This window comes from Vigna unguiculata, unplaced genomic scaffold (assembly GCF_037176805.1).
Source record: "Vigna unguiculata cultivar grain cowpea cultivar isolate G323 ecotype 2 unplaced genomic scaffold, ASM3717680v1 ptg000222l, whole genome shotgun sequence".
Lineage (NCBI taxonomy): Eukaryota > Viridiplantae > Streptophyta > Magnoliopsida > Fabales > Fabaceae > Vigna > Vigna unguiculata.
Genome location: NW_028196859.1, coordinates 32,242 through 42,831, shown reverse-complemented (window position 1 = coordinate 42,831; position 10,590 = coordinate 32,242). Strand labels below are relative to the sequence as shown.

General features: G+C 29.8%; 1 non-coding gene across 1 annotated transcript; it reads left to right on the top strand.

The window, feature by feature from the left end:
* Positions 1 to 9,691: 9,691 nt before the first annotated feature.
* Positions 9,692 to 9,763, top strand: TRNAR-UCU (transfer RNA arginine (anticodon UCU)). The gene has a single exon. It is a non-coding gene; the product is annotated as a tRNA-Arg (tRNA).
* The last annotated feature ends 827 nt before the right edge of the window (positions 9,764 to 10,590 follow it).

Genomic DNA, 10,590 nt, shown 5'->3' with positions numbered 1-10,590 from the left:
TTTTCGTATGATTTTTTTGACTATACCTGCTGCTGTAGCATTATAAACATTATTATTACTCTTGCTCCCGTCAAGATAAATCTGGCCCCTTCCCCTGTTCCCGCCTACATATATAGGATATTTTAAGAAATGAATATCTCTTTTACTAGCGGGATCCGGGGAAAGAATAGGAAACGTGATTTCATTATATTTCTGACCAGGAACAGGGCCTACTACAAGAATATTTTTTTTTGTAGGGCGATAGTTTTGAAAAGACAGATTGCCTATCTTCTCTTTAATCTCAGGCGAAATACGATCGGGGGGTGCCAATTCAAAACCTTCCGGTAAAATAAGAACAGCCCCCACATTCAAAGTTCCCTTTTTACCATTAGCTAGAACTTGTTTCACTTGCATATCATAAGGAATTCGAACAACTGCTTCAAATACAGTATCAGGAAGTACCGCTTGTGGAACCTCAATATCCACGGGCTTATTAGCTAAATGGCAATTGGCACAGACAATACGACCGGTTGCTTCTCGGGGATTTTCATAACCCTGCTGTGCAAAAATTGGATATGCATTTGAAAAGGGTGCTCGAATTATTATATATATCATGACCGATATAGAAATGGATCGGGTAATCCCTTCCTTTATACAAGAAAAAGCATTTCTAGTTTGCATGGTCTAATCATTGATCCTGAAAATTTCTACAATAAGATTAGGTAGGTCACTCGCATAGTTCCCTATCCAAGGTGGGAACCCCTTTTTTATTTAACTTTTTTTTAAAGAGGGGAAAATGAAAAATTATCTTTTTTAGATAAAAACTTGAAATTCATTGAAGTAAATCGGTTTTTCTGTCAATCATTCATTGAATGATAAATCACTACAAGTGATGGAGATATGCGATTTAAATAACGGAAAATCCAATATTTTAAAATTGTATCTAAAATGACTGGAAAAGTGGACACAAGACCGGATATAATTTGATCATTTTGAGCAAATCCAAAATCTTTATAAACGAAGCCAAAAAGTAGTTCCCACCCATGGGTTGAATGGAATCCTATACATAAATCAGTTAATAAAAGAATAGAAAAAGCTTTTATTGTGTCACTTAAATTATATATAAATTCTCGAACCAAAGAGTTAATAAGAACAAGTTCTTGATTACCAAGAATAGAATAACCGCTTAGAATAAAGAAACAAATTATATTTGTGGAGAAGTGCAAAATCGTATTCATACGATCTTCATTGTGTGTTTTGATTAATTGGATTGTTTCTTTATAAATTCCAGTACGAAGGTTTTGTATATATGTTTTCGGACATTCCTTTAACATGTCATCTAAGAAAAACAGTTCCTCTAATTCTATGAATTTGTTTAGAATACTCTTTTCTTTAATATCATTCAAGAAAATTTCGGATTGACTAGTATTCCACCAATTAATAAACCAAGATTCCAGACTTTTCTTAAATGTGAAAGAGATACACCAGGGCAAAAAGACTATAGATGTAAGATATAGAAGGGGAATGCTTTTTTTTTTTTTCATTTTTCGTCTTTAATGAACTTAACTTCATCTCTTTCGTCAACTCTATATGATAATAACTTTTCTATCAAGTATAAGCTTCATTACAAGTTATAGAGCTTCTAGATAAATTTAGATTGTATTTTATCATTTTTTTTTACTTAAACTTCGGAAGTTAGCCTTTGCCTTCTTTAATTGAGAAAAAAGAATACATAAATCGAATAAGAAATCGAAAGAATTCACAGTCAATTCCAATCCAATGAAGAAAAAAATATTGTTTCGAAAGGATATTAATTGCTAAGATTCGAAGAAAAAAGGATTCTTTTTAGAAATACACCAAGGAGCACTTCGAGTTATGACTATAATATTCAAATTTCGAAATCAAAAAATGTCCCATCTATAAAAATAAAAATTGAAATATTTTGCAAAAAACAGTTTTTTTTCAAAATATTTCAATCGGTACACTAAATAAATAGGACAATTCTGAAACTTTTTGTGCAATTTTATTTCTAGTTAAGTCCAATTTTCATCAATAAAGAAGCGGTACACCTAAAAAAAAAGATAATTCGCCAGCTCTATTTGCAATTTCTAGTGGAGTCAAATTATCTTCAATACGAGTCAAGGGAATAAACCCCTGTTCTATTGTTTCCATATAAACGAGACTCTCATAAGTAAGAGTACGAGTCAAAATACTTCGTTCTTGAACTCCTGTTATTATTCTGATAGATTTAATCTCGTTCATAGGTATTTTGAGAATAATACGACGATTTTTTCCAGGAAATCCCCCAACGAAGAAAACATACTTCTTCTTTATTTTTTTTATCGAAGATATCAAAACCACCGCCAATATCCCACAAAATAATCCACCACAAATAAAAACTAATAAAGAGACCCCCAATTCCATAAAAAGCCATCGCGGCCCCTTGTGGAATAAATGGAAAATTACTAATTTCCTGAGAAAAAAGGAAAAGACCCATACCGAGATAACTGGAAATTGCAACCAACAATAACCCCAATGAACCTAAAAAAATGATAAAGGCTGAAAAGATATTGCTTATTTTTCGAGACTCTGTTATAGAATAGATCAGTACTTCTTTTGATCTTTTTTTTAAAATATTCATTACCCCCTCTTTTTCTTTTTAAGAATAATAATTGTGGAATAAAAAACCCCAGAATTTTACTTGTTTCTAAAGTAATTTTCATCAACTGGCGCTACTGAAATGTAAACCTTTAGGGGGAATTCATCCAATTGCTTCCAGCTCTAAAAAAAAGATCTATAATATTTTTCCCTACTTACCGCCGTATCTAAAAAATCTTGTTTTTTTGAACATAAAGAAATAAAGAAGCCATTGCAATTGCCGGAAATACTAGACCCACTAAAGGAACAAAAATGGAAGGAAAGTTTATCATAAATAAGGGTACCTCGATTTACTATTTGTACTATATCTATTTTTATTTTTGTCGATTTTTATTCTTATTTTTATTAAAAAAGACAGTCTATAATCACTAGAATTCCTATATCTTTATACTTAGTATATAGGAATTCTAGTGATTATAGCTAAGCCGATATATATCAGAATATACCCTTTTATGATTCTTAGTATTTTTTTATTATTCTTTTATTTTATTACTTTGATCCTGTATGTTTTGATTTTGTATTTCAATTCCATAATTTCTTTCCTTTTTAGTCAAAGAAAAGAAATTATGGAATTGCAATAACTCAGTTACAACTCCCTTTAAAAGATTACGCGGTACGATTGAATCAATTAAACCCTTATTGAATAAAGATTCAGCTACTTGTGAATCTTCGGGCACTGTCTTATTCAATGTTTGTTCAATTACTCTTTTACCAGCAAATGCAATATAAGCGTTTGGTTCGCCAATAATGATATCCCCCAACATGCCAAAACTAGCTGTCACCCCACCCGTAGTAGGAGATGTAAGTATCGATACATAGAATAATTTTTGAATTGTTTGATAATAATATAAAGCAGAAGAAATTTTAGCCATTTGCATCAAGCTCAAACTTCCTTCTTGCATACGCGCTCCTCCGGACGAACATACGAGAATAAGAGGTAAAAGTTGATTAGTAGCATATTCTACCAAACGGGTGATTTTCTCACCTACTACGGATCCCATGCTACCTCCCATAAACTTAAAATCCATAATACCAATTGCTACAGGAATACCATTTACTTGACCTGTCCCTGTTTGAACAGCCTCAGTTAATCCTGTTTTTCTTTGATAAGAATCAATACGATCTTTATAAGGTTCTTCTTCTGAATGAAATTCAATGAGATCCAGAGAAACCATGTCTTCATCCATAGGATTCCAAGTACCCGAATCAATCGAAAATTCGATTCTATCTGAACTGTCCATTTTCAAATGATATCCACAGTATTCACAAATATTCCTTTTTGATTTCCAAAATTTTTTATAATTTAATTCATAACAATTTTCGCATTCAATCCACAAATGCGTCAATTGTTCACTTTCATGGAGATTCATATAATTTTCTACTAGAGTGGAATCACTATCATTTGTATCATTCGTACTAGTTATTAAACTAAAACTAGAATTCTCACTTTCACTACAATTTCTGACCTTACCTAAAAAGTAACTATAAAAATAACTGTCATTATATTCGACTATATTACCAAAAATGCAACTATCAACACAGATTTGAGAATGAAAATAACTATCAATGCAACTATTAATATAATTGTTCCAACTAAAAGGAGTATCATACATGGAATGATCGTAATCACTCTTAATAACAGTATTCAGATAGCTAGAAAAAACCCTTAGAAAAGAATGATTGTTGTTAATCTCCAAAGTTTTATTTTCAATATCTAAATATATGGAATAACTGTTCTTCTTATTATCCCTAACTAAAAAAGTTTTATCAGATAGGAAATCCTGTATGTTATCGACACCTACTAAATAATCAAAAGAATTATAACTAGAATTATCACGATCATCCCACCTCTGAATTTTTTTATCTATATCAGTTAAAATTTTGGGTTCTTCGCTTAGACTGGTATTCTCAATAGGACCAAGACTCTCCATTGATTTACTTAATTCACACCTGTATTCGAACTTCCTATTAAGTAACTTAGAATTGAACCACCATTTTTCCATAGAGTTTTTTCCTGTATTTCCATAAAAAAAAATGTATAGTCATTGGATGAAAAATCAAATAATAGAAATATTCCATTTTGAATATTCTATCTCATTTATTTACTATCAAAAAAAAGTATATAAATCAAATAACTAGAATTAATAACTGAAAAAAATAAAGAGCGAGTCAATATTAAAAAGAAATAACAATAAAATAAGAAGAAATATGAAATAAAAAAATCACCTCATAGGGGGGAATCTATTTAAAAGTCCAATTACTATATTTAGTTACTCTTTTTTTTCCTATATTCTCTCTTTTATCTCTATACAATTTTTCATTTTTTTTGAAGATTTATGAAAATTTCATGAATTGTCTGACTATATAAAATTGCATTCTATGATTCTATATAAACAACAAGAAATAAAAAAATGAAGTATGAATATAACAAGAGAGCGGGGAGTTTTGTAAATCTATATACAAATAATCTACACCCCCTTTTTGATTTCATTAATTGAATTTCGTTTGTTGATTCGAGCTAAGTTCTATAAAAACACCTGCCTTTTTTGAAATATGCTGAACAGTTCCTGTAGGTTAAGCGCCCCTTGTCAAGGAAATGAAAGAATAACAGGAATATTGAAATAGGTTTAATTCTTTATAGGATCCACTTTCTGAAGATATCTTCCCTCTCTTTGGGGTCGAACATCCCTTAGCAACAATTCGATAAACAGCTCTTTGGGATAGATATAGATACCCCCCCTCCAAACGTACAGGAAATTTTTATCCCCGTACGGCTCGAGAATATCAAAAATTCTATGTATTTCGAAAATTATGATGTAAAATAGAGCAATAAAATCATCAAATCAATTAAACAATGACTGAAGTATTTTTCTTTCGTATTTTCTTTCTGAAAAAAAAAAACTCTTCCTATTTGTACCTCCATAACACTCAATTTGAAAAATTCTCAAAAAACTAAAAAGAAAACCAAGCAGCAGCTATTTCATTTATTGAGTGGTCTCTACTCCTCTTTCTTGCCCGTATTTCGTTTCTTTATCATTCATTTCTTTTTTCTAAAATTTTTGATAATAGAATTGATGATACAATTTGAAAATGGTATTTCCTTAATTCCCTGATTTTTTAGCTTTTCTTTGAATCTTTGGGTTTAGACATTACTCCGGGAATCTTCAATTTTTTAAAAAAATGGGAGCAACATACCTGTTTTTCTCTGAAAGAATCATAAAAAAAGTTAATTCCTGCGGATAAACTTTTTGATAAAAAAGCAATTTTACAAATTTCAACCATTTTTTTTGAACCTGGCTGAAATAAGATCCTTTCTATTTTTATAAAATAAACAGACTTATTAACTTTTTAGAATTTATTAAATTTTAGATACTTGCTCCCGAGAAATGAATAAATTCGAGTTCCATCATGTACTATTTACATCATTAATCCCTTTCCTGTCCCAAAAACAAAAAAAGGGGTCTAGTGGAACAGAACAAATGATGTCAAGTCAAGATCATGTTCGTTTGTAAAATACTAGAAAAAATGGCGGATATCAAAATCCACCCCTAATTTAATCATGTCTTTCAAGCCGCACGTTGCTTTTTACCACATCGTTTCAAACGAAGTTTTACTCTAACATTCCCTTAGCTTAGATCCAGTATGTAATTATCGAATCGTGAATAGTGATTGATTCATTCGCTACATAAGAATCTATCCTTTTTTTTACGTTTCGGTTTTTCTTATATATAATGAAAACCTTTTTAAAAGTAAAGACATAAATGAAAATGAACTTGATATTCTAGCAATATATTTTCTACTCTATTCTATTTTTATAATTTGTAAAGTAGAAAAATGATAATTTTTTTTTTCAAAAAAAGGAGGGTCCCTTTTAATTATGCGATACAATCTGTATTCAAATATGATATACATCCTAAATAGATATGCTCTGGGACGGAAGGATTCGAACCTCCGAATAGCGGGACCAAAACCCGTTGCCTTACCGCTTGGCCACGCCCCATTTTCCATTTTACATTAATAAAGACTATTATTGATATTGGTTGTTCGTCAATTCCAGTTCAAAAATTTCTATAAAAAAAAAATTTTGCGACTAGTATTTTATATGCGTATCTACATATCTATCTATATCTATAAATGGATATAGATAGATAGGATAAAACTAAATTGATTGATCATTACATACAATTCAATTAAGATATTATATAGAAGGAAGTATGATTTCTTCAATTTTTTTGATTTCAGAATAAAAAATATTTTGAAACTGGAAAAGTTCAAATAAAAGAAGGATTCTCGAGATTCTTATCTTATTTGATTCATTTTTTTACTTTTATTCATAACTCTTTATTTTCCTTTTTATTGTATTATGTATATAATGCAATAAAATTGAAAATTAGAATGAAAAAAAAAAAACAAAAATAACTTTTATTTTTTTTAAAGAACAAAATGTTTGTTATGCTTAATATCTTTAGTTGGATCTGTATTTGTATTCACTCCGTCCTTTATTCCAGTAGTTTTTTTTTGGAGAAATTGCCCGAAGCCTACGCTTTCTTGAATCCAATTGTGGATATTATGCCAGTAATACCCGTACTATTTTTTCTTTTAGCTTTTGTTTGGCAAGCTGCTGTAAGTTTTCGATGATATTTTTAATTTGAATAATGTCGTAAAAAAATTCAGAATTTTTCAGAAAACTAAAACTCGAACATTTTAACAATTTATAAGATCAGATAAGTCTTACAGTGTGACTTCTGGATTCCAATATTGAAATTTTTCAATATATAGGAAAAAAAGGGACCTTCTCATCATTTACGTTTTTTGAATTGAAAAAACCTAATCCGATTATTCGATTGGAACCCCTCACCAATCGAATACCTAGATTACAGAAAAAAAGGATTTTTGGTCAAAAGAATTATTGATAATTTGTAATAAAATAATCTACTCTTACTATCAATTCATTTTCGAAACTCATATATATATATCTCCTCATATCCTAAAAAAACTTCATTTTTTAGAAACTTAGTATCTTAGTATTAAAAGAAACAAAATATGTTGTAATATAAGAGAATCTATTCTCTTTCTTTGTCGTTTTTTAATTATCTTGGAGATTTCATAATGCTTACTCTAAAACTTTTTGTTTATACGGTAGTGATCTTTTTCGTTTCTCTTTTCATCTTCGGATTCCTATCTAACGATCCAGGACGTAATCCAGGACGTGAAGAATAGAATAAGAAAAAAGTGGATTCTGTGTTTTCTTGCTTGTGCGGAATTTTGAAATATTTTTAGGATTTTCTCTATTTTAACATCTTTAACTAGTAAATAAAAAAAACAAGTTCAAAAAAAAATACCAAATTATCAACGGAAAGAGAGGGATTCGAACCCTCGGTACAAGAATTTGTACAACGGATTAGCAATCCGACGCTATAGTCCACTCAGCCATCTCTCCCCAATTGAAAAAAAAAAGAATTACTTTGTTTATGTTATATCACATAAACAAGAAGAACAAAAAGGGAGCTTAAAAAAAAAAGAGACTTGCTTTTTTTTTATTCTTTTTTATCTTATCTATCTTTTTTTTATTATTCTATATATTTTAGTTTTCTTTTTTTCTTTTTATACAGCCAATGAGCCCGGCCAGTACCTAGTCGGGCTCTTTTTCTTTTATTCCCATGAATATTGAAGAAAAATTCTTTATTTGAATATATTTTATTCGAAAAAAAAATATTTGTAAAAATATTTGTAATTAAAAAAAAAATAAGAGATACGGATAGATTCCTATGAGATAAAACCAAAATAAGATAATATAAAAATGTTCTCTTTTCTTACTCCCTCTCTTTTTTCTGGTAACGTAAATTGTATATATATATAACCTTCAGCAAAATAAAAAAATGAAAATTATCCCGTTTTTCAAATTTCATTAGAAGATTCTCTAATGAAACATGTCAATACTCGACTTATTAGAATATTATGCCTCCCATTTCTTTATTTTGTCTGATTGCTTTGTTCAACAAAAGATACAATAATGATATTGTAGCGGGTATAGTTTAGTGGTAAAAGTGCGATTCGTTTCAAGGACCCCCCAAAAGTTAAGGGATCCCCCATTTGATTCATATGCCGATCAAAAACTTTATTTTTTACTTAAAGGGACTCCTTTATACCCCTCGATGAATTATTTGCGGTATAATATACATTATTGTAATTTGTATACAAGAAGAATCAAATCGAATTTGACAAATTGAGTTTTAAAATTATGAAACATAAGTTTTTGGAATTGGATCTATAATCCGAATTTTTTGAGTATTACTAAAGGATCTATGGAGAGAAATATACAAAGTTTCTTTCTAATCGTAACTAAATCTTCCATTTTTTTGCATAGTAAAAATTGAAGCAAAATAGCTATTAAACGATTCTTTTAGTTTACTAGAGACATCGACATTTTTTTAGCTCGACGGAAATTTTCTTCTTTTCCTAAAGATTTTCTGAAATAGAAATAGAGAACGAAGTAACTAGAAAAAAAACATAGATTGTTAGAATATTGCTCTTCTAGAGGGATCATCTAAAAAGCAAGATATTTGAAACCTATTCATACAAAAAGGCTGACATAGATGTTATGGGTCAATTTTTTTTATTGTCCATCTCTTCATTCCGTAAAGGAGCCGAATGAAACAAAAGTTTCACGTTCAGTTTTGAATTAGAGACGTTAAATCAAAATGATGAATCAACGTCGACTATAACCCTTAGCCTTCCAAGCTAACGATGCGGGTTCGATTCCCGCTACCCGCTTCTATTTTATTCTATTTAAATCTATCTTTTTTCTTCGAGAATGAATCTAGAATTCTTAAAGAATTTGTCAATTCTTCATTTTCATTTCTTAATTTAGTTTTAGTTATATATATTCAATTATATTCAATTGATTTTTCTTTTTTATTTTTTTTTTCTTTTATTCTAAATATTTGATTTATTTTATTTTTATAATTTCTAGAATTCTTTATATTTGTTTGATTCTTTAATCTTTTTAATAAGGTTTAGTTAAAAAGGTTAAAGAATCAAATATAAAATAGAAGCGTCCATTGTCTAATGGATAGGACAGAGGTCTTCTAAACCTTAGGTATAGGTTCAAATCCTATTGGACGCAAGTTGTTTGCATATCTAATTTCAACCTTGTCCTTCTATTTTTTTTGATTTATTACATTTTGATTCGAATTCATTATATATAATATTCAAATGAAATAAAAACATATTAAAAGATACTAATTATAAAAATTGGAAAATTGAATTACAAAATTATTTAATGATTCATCAATTTTTTTCTACTTGTTCCTGGAATAAAAAGAGTTCCATCTGTTCTTTAATAGCGTCCTTTAAAAGGGCTTCTGCTTCCCCAGTGAATGTCTTGGTAGAAGATATGATTTCTTTGAATTGAGGTTTATTCGTCTTTAAGTAAGCACGTAACTCAACAAGAAATTTCCTTACCTGTCCAATTTCTAATGAATCAAGATAACCATTCGTTCCGGTATAAATAGTTACTATCTGTTCTTCCACAGTAAGAGGAGCTGATTGGGATTGTTTAAGCAACTCGCGCAATCGTTGACCTCTTGCTAATTGATTTTGAGTAGCTTTATCTAGATCAGAAGCGAATTGTGCAAAAGCTTCTAATTCTGCGAATTGTGCTAATTCCAATTTTAATTTACCAGCTACTTGTTTCATGGCTTTGATTTGAGCCGCCGATCCAACTCTGGAAACTGAAATACCAACATTAATAGCGGGTCTTATTCCAGCATTGAATAGATCGGCCGATAAGAATATTTGGCCATCTGTAATGGAAATTACATTCGTAGGAATATAAGCTGAAACATCTCCCGATTGAGTTTCAACTATTGGTAAAGCAGTCATACTTCCTTCGCCTAACTGAGAACTTAATTTAGCGGCTCTTTCCAAAAGACGCGAATGTAAATAAAAAAC